Source organism: Onychostoma macrolepis, chromosome 02 (genome assembly GCF_012432095.1).
Source record: "Onychostoma macrolepis isolate SWU-2019 chromosome 02, ASM1243209v1, whole genome shotgun sequence".
In the NCBI taxonomy this organism is placed as follows: domain Eukaryota; kingdom Metazoa; phylum Chordata; class Actinopteri; order Cypriniformes; family Cyprinidae; genus Onychostoma; species Onychostoma macrolepis.
Window position 1 is genome coordinate 4864622 of NC_081156.1, and position 14532 is coordinate 4879153.

The 14532-nt window shown below is 42.6% G+C and overlaps 1 pseudogene; it reads left to right on the forward strand.

The window, feature by feature from the left end:
* LOC131521761 (structural maintenance of chromosomes protein 6-like) overlaps positions 1-14532 on the forward strand; it is a 49300-nt pseudogene that overhangs the window by 19625 nt on the left and 15143 nt on the right.

Here is a 14532-nt window from a genome sequence, read left to right on the forward strand (position 1 = left end):
TAAATTTGGGTACAGACCAGAATTGCAATACAGCTTAATGTGACGATTAAACTTCAAAAAGCTATGATTTTATTAAACAAACACGAGCGCTGCATGTTTCAGAGTCCAGTGCTGTGCTGCTTTGTGTTCTGCTGTTACCGGGGAAACAGTTCCGGAAGCACCTCCTGCTGGCAGAGAATAAATGTGCATGTTCAATAAGGCTGTTGTTGTGAGTTAGGTATTTCTACAATACTGGAGGCTGCAGTTTCAGGACACTGTCACCGTCACTACCCACTCCTTCCCAGAGATCCAGCACCATGCAAGTAGCCTCCACACTCATTGAAAGTCCCGAGCCTCAGGAAGAAGTCACAGTCCCATCTGATTACGTGGCGTTCCAGGATGTCTTTAGTAAGCAGGCAGCCACCAAACTACCACCACACCGGCCATGGGACTGCGCTATCGATTTGCTGCCTGGAGCTAAACTCCCCAAGGGTAGAGTTTACCCCTTGTCCATCCCGGAGCGCAAGGCTATGGAGGAATACATCAAGGAGGCTCTCAACCAGGGATTCATCTGACCTTCCACCTCACCGGCGGCGTCGAGTTTCTTCTTCGTGGGTAAGAAGGACGGGGGCTTGTGGCCCTACATAGATTACCGAGCTCTAAATTCCCAAACGGTGAAACTACCATATCCTCTTCCCCTGGTCCCGGCCCCCCTTGAGGAACTCCGTGGGACCCGCATATTCTCCAAGCTGGACCTGCGAAGCGCTTATAACCTCGTTCGCATCCGGAAGGACGACGAATGGAAGACGGCATTCATCACTCCATCAGGGCATTATGAATATCTCGTCATGCCGTATGGGCTCGCCAACACCCCGTCGGCCTTCCAAGGGTTTATGAACGAGGTGTTCCAGGAGTTCCTCCACCGCTTTGTGATTGTGTACATTGACGACATATTGATCTACTCCCGGAACCAGGCCGAACATCGCCAACATGTTAAGCAGGTCCTACAGAAGCTCCGCGAATACCATCTCTTCCTGAAGCTGGAGAAATGCGAGTTCCATCGCCCCATGGTGCAGTTCCTAGGCTATCTCGTAGGTCAAGAAGTGATTCAAATGGACCAGGGGAAGGTAGATGCAGTCAGGAAGTGGCCTCGTCCCCAGACCATTAAAGAGCTCCAACAGTTCCTAGGATTTGTAAACTTTTACCGCCGGTTCATCAAGAATTTCAGTCTCCACACAGCACCCTTGACTTCTCTACTCCGAGGAAAGCCCAAGTCCCTGTCCTGGAACTCCAACGCCCACGAAACTTCAGACAGCCTTCAGCACGGCCCCCATCTTACACCATCCTGACCCAGACGCTCCCTTTGTTGTGGAAGTGGACGCCTCCACCACCGGCGTCGGGGCCGTGCTGTCCCAATACCACGGTGAGCCTCCTAGCCTCCATCCTTGCGCATACTACTCCAAGAAACTGACCTCAGTGGAGCAGAATTATGACGTCGGAAACCGGGAGTTACTGGCCATCAAACTTGCCCTGGAAGAGTGGCAGCACTGGCTGGAGGGAGCCACTCATCCATTTACAGTCATAACTGACCATAAAAACCTCCAATATCTTCGAGACGCCAAAAGACTCAACCCACGTCAAGCCCGCTGGGCATTATTCTTCACAAGATTCTAATTCTCCATAACTTACCGCCCCGGAAGTCGCAATAACAAAGCCGATGCCCTCTCCCGAATGCACTCTCCAGACTCACCCTCCGATCCTGAACCAATCCTCCCTCCAGCCATGATAGTGAGTCCCATTCAGTGAAATCTTGATGAGGAGATTCGAGCTGCCACTCTCACAGAACCTGCTCCGCTGGGAGGCCCAGAAGGGAAGACGTATGTACCCACCTCCCAACAACAATCTGGGCTCAGTTCACAATGTACCGGATATCTGGACATCCAGGCAGCCAAAGAACCCTCTCGCTTCTTCAAGCTCGGTACTGGTGGCGTAGTATGACCCGGGACGTCATCAGGTACATCTGCAGTTGCTCAGTCTGTGCCATGTCTAAGACCCCTCGTCATCTTCCCGTAGGCAAGCTTGTGCCCCTGCCAATCCCTCGTCGACCCTGGTCCCACTTGGGAATAGACTTCGTAACGGACTTACCCAACTCCAAGGGCAACACCTGTGTACTGGTAGCAGTCGATCGCTTCTCTAAAGCATGCAAGTTCATACCCCTCAAAGGACTTCCCACTGCCCTGGAGATGGCAGAGTCTATTTAATCACGTTTTCCGAAATTTTGGAATTCCTGAAGAGTTAGTCTCACACAGAGGTCCACAGTTCATTTCCCACGTGTGGAGAGCATTCTTCCAGTTACTGGGAGTCACTGTAAGCTTGTCCTCAGGCTACCACCCCCAGACAAACGGCCAGACTGAGCGTAAGATCCAAGAACTCGGACGGTACCTCCGGGCATACTGTCACGACGATCAACACAGCTGGAGCCGTTTCCTCCCCTGGGCCGAGTATGCACAGAACTCCCTGCAACAAAACACCACCGGCCTCACGCCATTTCAGTGCATACTCGGGTACCAGCCACCGCTCTTCCTGTGGACAGGAGAGCCGTCGGAGCTTCCAGCTGTAGACCACTGGTTCTTAGCGAGCGAGAGAGTGTGGGACTCAGCTCACGTTCACCTCCAACGTGCAGTGCGGAGGCACAAGACCTTCGCAGATGCTCGGCGAACCACGACTCCCATCTACCACCCCGGAGACACGGTCTGGCTGTCCACCTGAGATCTGCGCCTCCTCCTGCCATGCAAGAAGCTGAGTCCCCGATACATTGGTCCCTTCCCGATACAAAGGCAGATCAACGAGGTCACCTACGACCTGCAACTCCCACCCAGGTACAGAATTCATCCCTCCTTTCACGTGTCACTCCTTAAACCCTGTTCTCCCTCTGCACCAGGACCCACCAAAGTAGACAAGCTTCCTCCCCCATAAACCTTCGAGCAACCCTCCGTCTACCTAGTCAGAGAAATCCTAGACTCACAGCGACAGGGCGGCAGGCTGGAATATCTAGTTGACTGGGAAGGCTAAGGACCAGAAGAATGTTCCTGGGTGGCCAGGGACAACATCCTAGACCTGTTACTACTCGAAAACTTCCATCGTACCCATCCCGATCGTCCCGCACCCAGAGCCTGTGGCCGCCCCCGCCGCCGCTCGAGGGCGTCAGGAGCCGCCCCTGGGGGAGGGGGTAATGTCAGGGATCTGTCACAAGCCTCACAGTCACCACCCAGCACAATCACCCGCTCACAGTCACCTGACTATTAATCACATGCACCTGCTGCCACTAATCAGCATCAGCATATATACACACACATCACTACCTCTCATTGTCCGGTCTACCGTTCACCTTCACGGACTGCTCTGGACTCCCTCTATCATATGACTTACCTGCGATACTTACCCCTTGGACTCTCCACCGATCCTCCATCGAATGCTGAGAAACCCGATCCAAGATTATCCTCACATCTGCAAAAGAAAAACACTGCATCAAGGTTAAAGCTAAGCACTCTGAAACCCATAACATCTTGCTCAATCACCTGCCTTTTGCCTCTCGTTCCTGTTCCCCAAGTTCCCTTCAATAAACTATCTTGTTTGTCACTTACCTGTTGTGTTAGACCTTGCTTTGTGACACCCTTTATGTGCTCAATTCTCAGTGCTTTTTGTTTTTCATTTTTTCTTGGTTTAGGCTGGTCTTCATCGTAAAAAGGCTAACTTGAGAGACCTTGAAAGGGATAAAGATCAGCTTAACAAGCAGATCCGAGAACTCGAACACAGGTACTTCAAAAGTGTACAGAAAGGAGACAACATTACGTAACATTATCCAGCTGTTTCATTATGACCCAACCCCTCCTCTCTGTCCAGCATAAGTCAGACTAACTCAGCTGACACTCATGCTCGTGTGGAGAAGTTGAATCACATTCAGGCTGAGCTGGAACAACTACTAGCTAAAGACAGACTGGGTAAAATGAGGTTAGTGCAGTTGTAGGTAAAAATCTTTTCTATACACAGGGATCCCACTATGATTAGGGCTGTCGCGATTCGTCGATTCTATTTGAGTATTTGATTTTTAAAAATCCTCAATTTCATTTTGCCCGTGTCGACTAACCGGCAGTATACTGGAAGTGGCACATTCCACGGACGAAAATCTATGAAACTCATTATTAGACTGTTTTCCAAGGCTGCATGATATATTAACCCATTTAAAAATTCATTATTTACATGCGTGTAGGTTACATGCGTGCTTGTCAGAGTGGTTCCGTTCACAGATAATGCTGCTCCACACAAACTGTTTATTTACATGCACCATCATGCATGTCAACCTGTTGTAGGGGACTCCAAAAACCAAAATATGAACCTTTCATAACCCATAATAGGGGCACTTTAAACAAATTCTCAAAGTCTCTTGTATCTCCCAGTATGTTTTTTGAAAGAATATTGGTTATTGTTTTAAACATACAGAGATTCAAAAATGTTAAGCATGCATTTCTTTTCTTTGGGCTTTTTCAGGTAAATTGGGACACTGTGTCTGGTAAAGTGAGATACACATTTTTATCTAGTCTCTGCTTACAAAATACTATTTCCTACAGCAGGACATTGTGCAAATCATCTTTTGCAATAGAAAATCTTCAGAATTTAAAAGAATAACTTCATAAAAATATTTATATTAGTGGATTGCGCTATTGGCTGTAAACTCATAACCACCTAACGCTTATTTAATTTAAACACTTCTACAGAAGCATAAATTTAAAGAATTATTAAACCACTCCAGCAGAAGTACAGATGTAAGCATTTAAAACACTCCAACAGAAGGACAAAAACAAAGAATTGAATAACTTAAACAGAAATAGAGTGTAGTGTAAAAATGTTGCGATTTCATCTATGATGTGCCTGCTCCTGTGTGTACTGTAAGTGTTTGTATCCAACTGTGTGCTTAAAGTGTTACTCCACCCCAAAATGAAAATTTTATCATTAATCACTTACCCCCAGTGTTGGGTAGGTTACTCAAAAAAAGTAATCCACTACAAATTACTAATTACTTCTTCAAAGTGAATGGTGCCTGTGTTTCTAAATCCGTAAACTACTCCACACGGCTCTGGGGTGTTAATAAAGGCCTTCTGAAGCTAAACAATGCGTTAGTTTAAGAAAAATGTCGATTCTTAAAACTTTATAAACTGTTATGTGCAGCTTCGGGTCGCTCAAGCAGGCGCGTTCACAAAAAGGCGATCGAGTGTATGATGTATGACATGTTTAAGTTGTTTTACATTTACATTTTTTTAATCAAATAAATGCAGTCTTGGTAAACATAAGAGATTCTTTATTATAAGGGGTGGTTGATTGTGATTTCACTTTTTTAATTTTAGATAGTCTGTAATGTTGCTGTTTAAGCATAAACAATATCTGCAAAGTTACAACGCTGAAAGTTCAATGCAATCTGAGATGCCGTCTTTTAAAATACAGTTAAGGCTGATAGGGTTAGGGTTAGGGTTACCCTAACAACCATAGATATGTATAGGTCGATTCTCTATTATTTAGATGGCAGGCGTGCGGTTGCGGTTGCCTTGGTATCGAGCAATACTTGCTGTCAAACACTTCTTACTCTTACAAAATAAACAATTGCAAAAAATGCTACAACGCAATCAACAGAGTATCTAAAAGTATGAGACAATAACAAACAAACAAACATACCATTCTGAAAGGTCCTGTAAGAGCTATGCTTGCACAGGTTCTGCGCAATCTTCTTCACTAATATCTTCTGTGTCTCATTCGGGCTCAAATTGATAAGCAATATTGCCGACGCCATTGTTTAGTTGACGTTTAGATGTGCACTAGAGGCAGTTTTGCCAATCACAACACACTGGGCCAGCTAACCAATCTGAGTCCATCGCATATTTCTGAGGGATGGGCTTCATAAAACCGGGAAATCATCAGAGCGTTCATAGAAGAAGGCACAGAGTGGTGTAGAATAAAGGTAAATTATGTGAAACATAATGCGTTTTTTTTTTAAACGAAACATTAACTCATGTTGGACTGCACCCCATAAACACAATCAACCCTAGAAAAAAAGCAGTCAACCACCCCTTTAACTTTGAATGGTGACAGTTTAAAATTCAAAATGTATCTTCTTTGTCAAGCTAACACTAATTCGACATGTCAAACCAACATTCAACATGATCATTTAATTGTGCATTGTCCAGCCTCCCATCTGAACTGAGACCTTGTCATTACCTTTTTTGTATATTTTTGTTGTTATTTTATTTGGATGTTTTTCATTAATTTTGATGTTGGCTTGGATATAGAATTCATATTCATGTGAACAATTTTCTATTAATCTGATCAACAACCAAGAAAGATCAAAACCTTTTTTTTCTTTTTTTCTTCGCAGAGCCTATGAAGACCGCAAGAAAGCCCAGGTCATTAAATACCTGCCATGCACAGACCACATCATAGAATTTTAACCAAATATGTTCTAATATGTATTTTTTGTTTATTTTGACTAACAGGAATGTTGTCGGAAGCTTCAAGCAGAGCTGACAGAATTGCAAAATGTTGAGGAACCTCAGTCAGAAGACTTGAAACCTTTGGAAACAAACAGATTCACTCATTATAAAGATAAATGTTTCAGTGGCTTTCTGTGTCTCATTATGTCTCTGTGTTCAGGAAGAGGAACTGGAGGAGCTCAGCAGCCGTATAATTGTTTGTCGAGAGGAATTTGAAGCTGCGCGGAATCAGGTGCTGACACACAAGAGGGAATATGAGGAGGCTGAGCAGCTCTCCCAGCAGCAGAGGGAAGCTTTTAACAGCATCGCAGAGGAAGCTGAGCCCATTAAGGTTAGAGTAAGTCAAGAGTGTGTGTAACTAGAGCTGGGCAGTATATCGAGTTTGTATGATATATCGATATATATATTTTTTTTATAAGCGATACCATTAAAGGTGCCATAGACTGCATTGATACAATATTTTTAATTGTTCTCTGATATCTACATAGAAGGTATGTGGCTTAGGTAAGGGCAAAAAGTCTCCTGAAACGGTTTTACATGTGCACTTACAACCCTAGGATTTCTCCCTAGAATTAAATGGTCTGTTATTGGCTTATTTGGAAGGGTCATGAATAATAATGTTGAGCTCTGCTCTGATTGGCTGTTTCACAGTGCGGCTCATTTCAGTAGCTCACACAGCAGGAACGAAACACAGGGAAAATATATATTTCAATACTTTCTCTCAGTTACATCATCGGGTAATTATACTGTATATAAAATGCGGGCATCAGGGAGCCACTATTAATATGCGGGGCACTGAAACTGCTTTCAAATGCACGATCGCTTTTTACTTTCACTTTTGCTTTCAAGATTCGCGATCGCACGTACTCTGTTTATACTATGGAGCGGCAGTACTTACCACACATTTTACAAGATCAGATGCTTGTCAGTGGTGCTCAGGATCTGTAAATCATTCGCCATCATCCTCAGTCATCTCTCCTTACTCTGTTTATGTGGTAAGTGAAATCTTATGTACTGCAATGTAACAGGCTACCACTAGCAAGGAGCTAACCATGTCCCTTTAGTGGCTCACATTATTTTATTAGAACGCTTTATTTGCTTTCCGTGCCTTTCTGAATACAGACACCAACCCATCCCTGCACTTCACATCCCCTGCACAGCCTGGAACATTTATTTCCATGATCTGCCATTTTCGCTATTATCCTCACTTGTTTCTTCATATACCTGCAGAGCTTCTGATGGTTCGGCTGGCCTCTGGCCTAGGACATGGGCGGGTACATGCAAATGTTGGGGGTGTAACTATTAGTGATCCCAACTGTTACGTCACAGTCGGTGTTATGTTCTGATTTGCCTATTTTTCAGTGCTCTTTTTATTCACGAGATTTACAAAAGGAGAAGTAAACAATGGTATTTGAGGCTCACGGTATGTCATTTCCATGTACAGAACTCTTATTATTCAACTATGCCAAGGTAAATACAGTTTTCCATTCTATGGCACCTTTAATATCGATATACAGTAGTTTGTTACGAGCGCATTTGAAAAAATATAGAGGAGGACACAGACTGAACTGCTGCAGAAAAAGTGCGTAATACAATTTGTTCTAAACATGTGACAAGCTTTATATAAAGGACTTTAAAAAAAACTCGTAAGATATAGTAGCCTATAGTTTATAGTTTCAGTTTCAGTTTTCAGGCTCTGACAGAAAGGCTGTGTGTGCCGCTGACAGAGACGCGCTGTTTAATGAGTTTGAGATGTGCTGTTTTCCTAAATACATAACTTACATTTCACAGGTATATTCTCCATCTGTAAATGTTAGAAAGCCATGGAAATATTTCCATTTTGCTGTGAGAAGTGCATGAGCCTTATACTTTGTGATTCTCCGCTAAACTTCACAGACTTAATTTACCCCTTGTTTACACTGCACAAGTCTGCGGCGTGTTACGGCTCCGTCCAAGGTTTTGTTCCGTCCTCCATGCAGTGCCAATTAGAGGGTGACACGGGACTGGATTTTCAAACCTCTCCTGTCCCACTCCCACAAAAAAAAATCTCGTCCCGTCCCAATCCCACGAAAAAACTGGGGGAAAATCCCGTCTCGTTCCAGTCCCGGAAGAATGACTCCCATTCCCTCCCACTCCCGTGTTTTTTTTTTTGTTATTATATTGAACAAAGTCAGCTTATACAATGCACAGTGTGGATTGCACACACATTAAATTTCATGTAAATCATCCATGCTAACACACACGTTTTCTATTTGAATTTTTTTTTTACTATTTGTAAGTAGACATTTCACTCTCTATAGATATATTTTTACGGAGTTTCGAAGTTTGTCGCTCAAGTTCACAGAGACCTAGACGGCAGAAAGCGCAACCTGTTTGCTTTAATTACTTTACAGAAAAGTTTGTTATACTGAGTGCACACAAATAAACGTAGAGTCTTTACAGATTCAAAAGATGTATTAGGCTACTTTTATCTGTATGACCAAAAATTACTGAGATTTTAAGAGCAAGTGAACGCACCGGCGCCTGTCCTGCAGCGAGCGCGCTATTCAGCTTCCACTCTCCACACAAACACTTCAATAGCGCACATTTCTCTAGGTTAACATCATATTGAGTGGCCATGTAAAGTTGCTACTACATACATCTTTCAGATGAAAAGCCATATTTGAGGTCGATGAATGATAGGTGAAGGTTTGGATGTCCTGCCCGAGTGTATTACCACATTACCGTTAACAATCTGTCCGTCACGGACTGCGTCATTCACTTAACCAGCCACACCACAGCAAACAGGAGGAGAGCATAAAGAGACAGGGCAACTAGAATTGAGTTCAGAATTAAAAATATACAGTTTATAGTTTATTTATATAAAAGGTATATTTGTGTATTAAGTTGGGTATCATTTCTATTCCCGGTCCCGCCCACTCCTGTTGACATTTTTTCCTGTCCCATCCCAATCACGTGATTCGTAGCGATTTTGTTTCCTATCCCGGGGGATTCCCATGACCCGTGGGATTCCCGAAAAAATGTCAGCCTCTAGTGCCAATTCACAAGTTGCCCCGCCCAAATGACGGCCCTGATTAGCAACTTTACATAGCTACTCAATCTAATGTTAACCTAGAGAAATGTGTGCTCTCTGTGTGGAGAGTACAGTAGTGCACTCACTGCAGGACAGATTCCTGTCACTCGCTCACTTACTCCTAAAATAGCCTACTCCCGCATTTTTGCTCATACAGATAAGAGTAATCCATCTTTCAAGTCTGTAAAGACTACATTTATTTGTGTGCACTCACAATACCGCACCTTTTGAAAAATAATGAATGAATGAATGAGGCATTTATATAGTGCTTGAAAGCATATGAAAGCAAACAGGATGCGCTTTCTGCCGTCTCGGTCTCTGTGAACTTCAGCGCGAAACTCCATGTATATCTTTGCTTTACAGACATTAAAAATATATCTGTAGCGAGTGAAATGTCTACTTTCAAATGAACCAATTCAAATGGAAAACAAATTCTCAGATTATGTAATCCGTATGAAACATGCATACAGGTGCATCACTACTGCGGAGATGACGAGTCAGTGTCGCCGACTTCATTTCTTAAACCGAAAACAAAGAAAGCACTAGTTTATCAAATTATTAAAATGTTAATGCAGTCTCCTTACTGTTTTTCCCTGACATTTATAATCATTACTTCTGCCGGTGTGCTGTGGAAAGCTTTATGCGTGTGCTTGAGCGCTTATTAGGTTATCTAGGCAATTAAAGGCTCATTATATGATTTAAATGGTTTATTAATAAACGTGCGATTAGTCGACTAATGGTTCAAATGAACAACTACTAGTTGACCAGAAAAATCCTTAGTTGAGGGCAGCCCTACTGTAAAGTGACTATAATGGGGTAATCAAAATAGCCTTTTTACTCAATTAGTCTGTGCTTTTTTTATTATTTTCGTTTTTTTAGTTAAAATTTTACTTCTGTTTTAAAAGCATTATTTTTGTTTTTAGACTGCAGTGTTACAATGTTAGAATGTAATGTGATTTTAACTCCTTTTGCACATAATATATGCCTACATTGTAACATTTACTTTATTTGTTTATTTGTTTAATCCAAATACAAAAGTGTAGAAAATACGGAGATACATACCGTATACTGCAAATCAGCCAAAAAAGACAGAGATATGAATTTTTGCTCATATCGCTCAGCCCTATGTGTAACATCATCAGCTTTTGACCGCCAGAGTCCTAATTCCTTTTAGCTAATGTTTAAAAATGGCAAGCTGTCAAGCTTTAAATAAGGATCATGAGCTTCAGGTTCACTACTGAACAGTCCACAACAGCACACATTCTTAATTATCAATGTGTCCAATCTAGTAAACAGTTTTGTTTTTATGTGATTGCTTGTAGAAGCAATTGAGCAACAGTGATCAGGAGTTGGCGAAGAGTAAACATTACAAAAAACACTATGAAGAGAAGCGGAAAGCCCATGTGGACATGATTAAGACACTAAAGAAGAATTTGAATGAGAAGGACCAGGTGTTACAGGTGACCAAACACTGACATCTTACACTGATCCATTAGCTATGAAGAGATTTCCGTTTGTTTGGCTGAATCTATTTTTGACAGGCTTCCATAGCGAAAGCCTCAGAAATTTGCCCCGAGCGTTTGGATGTGAGGAAAACAGCGAAGAGTTTGGACAGCGAGATCAGCTGCCTCAGACACAAGATCAACACACAGCAGGACCAACAAGGACACAGAGACACAATCGTCAGGTACATAGACACAGTCTCCAGCTGTCAAACAAATGTGACCGGGTGGTATTTCACCCCAAAATCAAAAGAAAAAATAAATAAATTAGATTTAAAGTGAAGAAAAAATAAACTTATTTTTAAGACCATACACAGGATTAGTTCACCCAAACATGAAAATTTGCTGAAATTTACTCACCTTCCAGACATCCAAGATGTGGATGAGTTTGTTTCTTCACAGTAACAGATTTAGAGAAATGTAACATTATTTCACCAATGGATCCTCTGCAGTGAATGGGTGCCATCAGAATGAGAGTTCAAACAGCTGATAAAAACATCACCATAATTAATCCACACCACTTCAGTCTATCAATTAATGTCTTGTGAAGTGAAAAGCTGTTAATTTAAAATTAAATTAAAATTTTTAAAAATCTGTAATTCGGCGCCGATAGCCTCATGGGCAGCGCGTCGACATGTAGTGCCATTGCGCTTCGGGCGTCTCGTGTTCGAGTCCCGGCTCGCAGACCATTCTCGATCCTGTCCCCCCTCTCTCTTTCTCTCTCTCCAACTTCGCTTCCTGTCTAACTACTGTCCTATCAAATAAAAGGCAAAAAACGCCAAAAACAAATCTTAAAAAAAAATGTTAAAAAATCTATAATTAAGATGTTTTTTTTAACATCAACGAGTGCTCTACCATAATACTACTTTCTCAAGAGAAAGTCACCTCGTCTGACTCGAGAGAAATACGCATTTACAAGCTAAAACATCCTAAAGCAATTCTAAACAAATATGTGGGTTTAGAATTGGGGGCGCTGCTCGTGTGTTTGTTGTACAAAATTGGTTGTCTCCCTTTTTTCTTTTTTTTTTTCTTTTTGTCTCGTTTACGTATTTTTGTTACCCGGAGCATAGTTTTTCCTTAATTTCCTTCATTGGACGGAATGGATTGGTTCTGGTTTTTGACGTTTTTTAAATTTTGTACATTTTTCTGGGTTGTTTGGAGTGCTCAGGAATCTCCATGCTATCCTACGCTACAATACAGCTGGGAATTGTTGCTCCAATTGCGTGGAAATTATCCAAGGATTGTGGCGAATTGGAGTACGGACTTGCAAGGAAATACAAGGTATGAAAATTTGGATTTTAATATCAAGGCAAGGAAGAGGGGGAAGCGCGGCGGAATTCGACTGAAGTTAAAAAAGTTGGGGTTTAAGTGCATCCCACTGCCCAGTATAATCCTCGCGAATGTGCAATCCTTACGAAGAAAAACAAATGAACTGCAAGCAAATGTGCGCTGTTTACGGGAGTACAGAGACGATTGTATGATTGCACTGACAGAGACCTGGTTAAACGGGAAGGATTGTGATATTGAACTGTCTTTGGATGGATTTGGGGCACCTCTACGGCTGGACCGTGACCCCTCAGTCACAGGGAAGTCTCAAGGAGGAGGTGTCTGTTTGTACGTGAACAATCGATGGGCAAAGACAGTGATTGTACGTGAGGAAACGTGTACCGCTGATATACAGTCAGGTCCATAAATATTGGGACATCGACACAATTCTAACATTTTTGGCTCTATACACCACCACAATAAACCAAGATGTGCTTTAACTGCAGACTGTCAGCTTTAATTTGAGGGTATTTACATCCAAATCAGGTGAACGGTGTAGGAATTACAACAGTTTGCATATGTGCCTCCCACTTGTTAAGGGACCAAAAGTAATGGGACAATTGGCTTCTCAGCTGTTCCTTGGCCAGGTGTGTGTTATTCCCTCATTATCCCAATTACAATGAGCAGATAAAAGGTCCAGAGTTCATTTCAAGTGTGCTATTTGTATTTGGAATCTGTTGCTGTCAACTGTCAAGATGAGATCCAAAGAGCTGTCACTATCAGTGAAGCAAGCCATCATTAGGCTGAAAAAACAAAACAAACCCATCAGAGAGATAGCAAAAACATTAGGCGTTAGGACATTAGGACAAAACAACTGTTTGGAACATTCTTAAAAAGAAGGAACGCACCGGTGAGCTCAGCAACACCAAAAGACCCGGAAGACCACGGAAAACAACTGTGGTGGATGACCGAAGAATTCTTTCCCTGGTGAAGAAAACACCCTTCACAACAGTTGGCCAGATCAAGAACACTCTCCAGGAGGTAGGTGTATGTGTGTCAAAGTCAACAATCAAGAGAAGACTTCACCAGAGTGAATACAGTGGGTTCACCACAAGATGTAAACCATTGGTGAGCCTCAAAAACAGGAAGGCCAGATTAGAGTTTGCCAAACGACATCTAAAAAAGCCTTCACAGTTCTGGAACAACATCCTATGGACAGATGAGACCAAGATCAACTTGTACCAGAGTGATGGGAAGAGAAGAGTATGGAGAAGGAAAGGAACTGCTCATGATCCTAAGCATACCACCTCATCAGTGAAGATGGTGGTGGTAGTGTCATGGCGTGGGCATGTATGGCTGCCAGTGGAACTGGTTCTCTTGTATTTATTGATGATGTGACTGCTGACAAAAGCAGCAGGATGAATTCTGAAGTGTTTCGGGCAATATTATCTGCTCATATTCAGCCAAATGCTTCAGAACTCATTGGACGGTGCTTCACAGTGCAGATGGACAATGACCCAAAGCATACTGCAAAAGCAACCAAAGAGTTTTTGAATGGAAAGAAGTGGACTGTTATGCAATGGCCAAGTCAATCACCTGACCTGAATCCGATTGAGCATGCATTTCACTTGCTGAAGACAAAACTGAAGGGAAAATGCCCCAAGACGGTTGCAGTAGAGGCCTGGCAGAGCATCACCAGGGATGAAACCCAGCATCTGGTGATGTCTATGTGTTCCAGACTTCAGGCTGTAATTGACTGCAAAGGATTTGCAACCAAGTATTAAAAAGTGAAAGTTTGATTTATGATTATTATTCTGTCCCATTACTTTTGGTCCCTTAACAAGTGGGAGGCACATATGCAAACTGTTGTAATTCCTACAGTCTGCAGTTAAAGCACATCTTGTTCGTTTCATTTGAAATCCATTGTGGTGGTGTATAGAGCCAAAAATTTTAGAATTGTGTCGATGTCCCAATATTTATGGACTTGACTATAGAACTATTGACTGTATCTATCCGGCCTTTTTATTTGCCAAGAGAATTTCAGCAACTTTTTATTTCAGTGGTGTATATTCACCCGAAGTCGGATGTTCAGAAGGCTACGGATATCATCAGTCGGGTGGTGCAGCGGTATCGGTTGCGTTCACCGGATGCTCCCCATTTTATCATGGGTGAT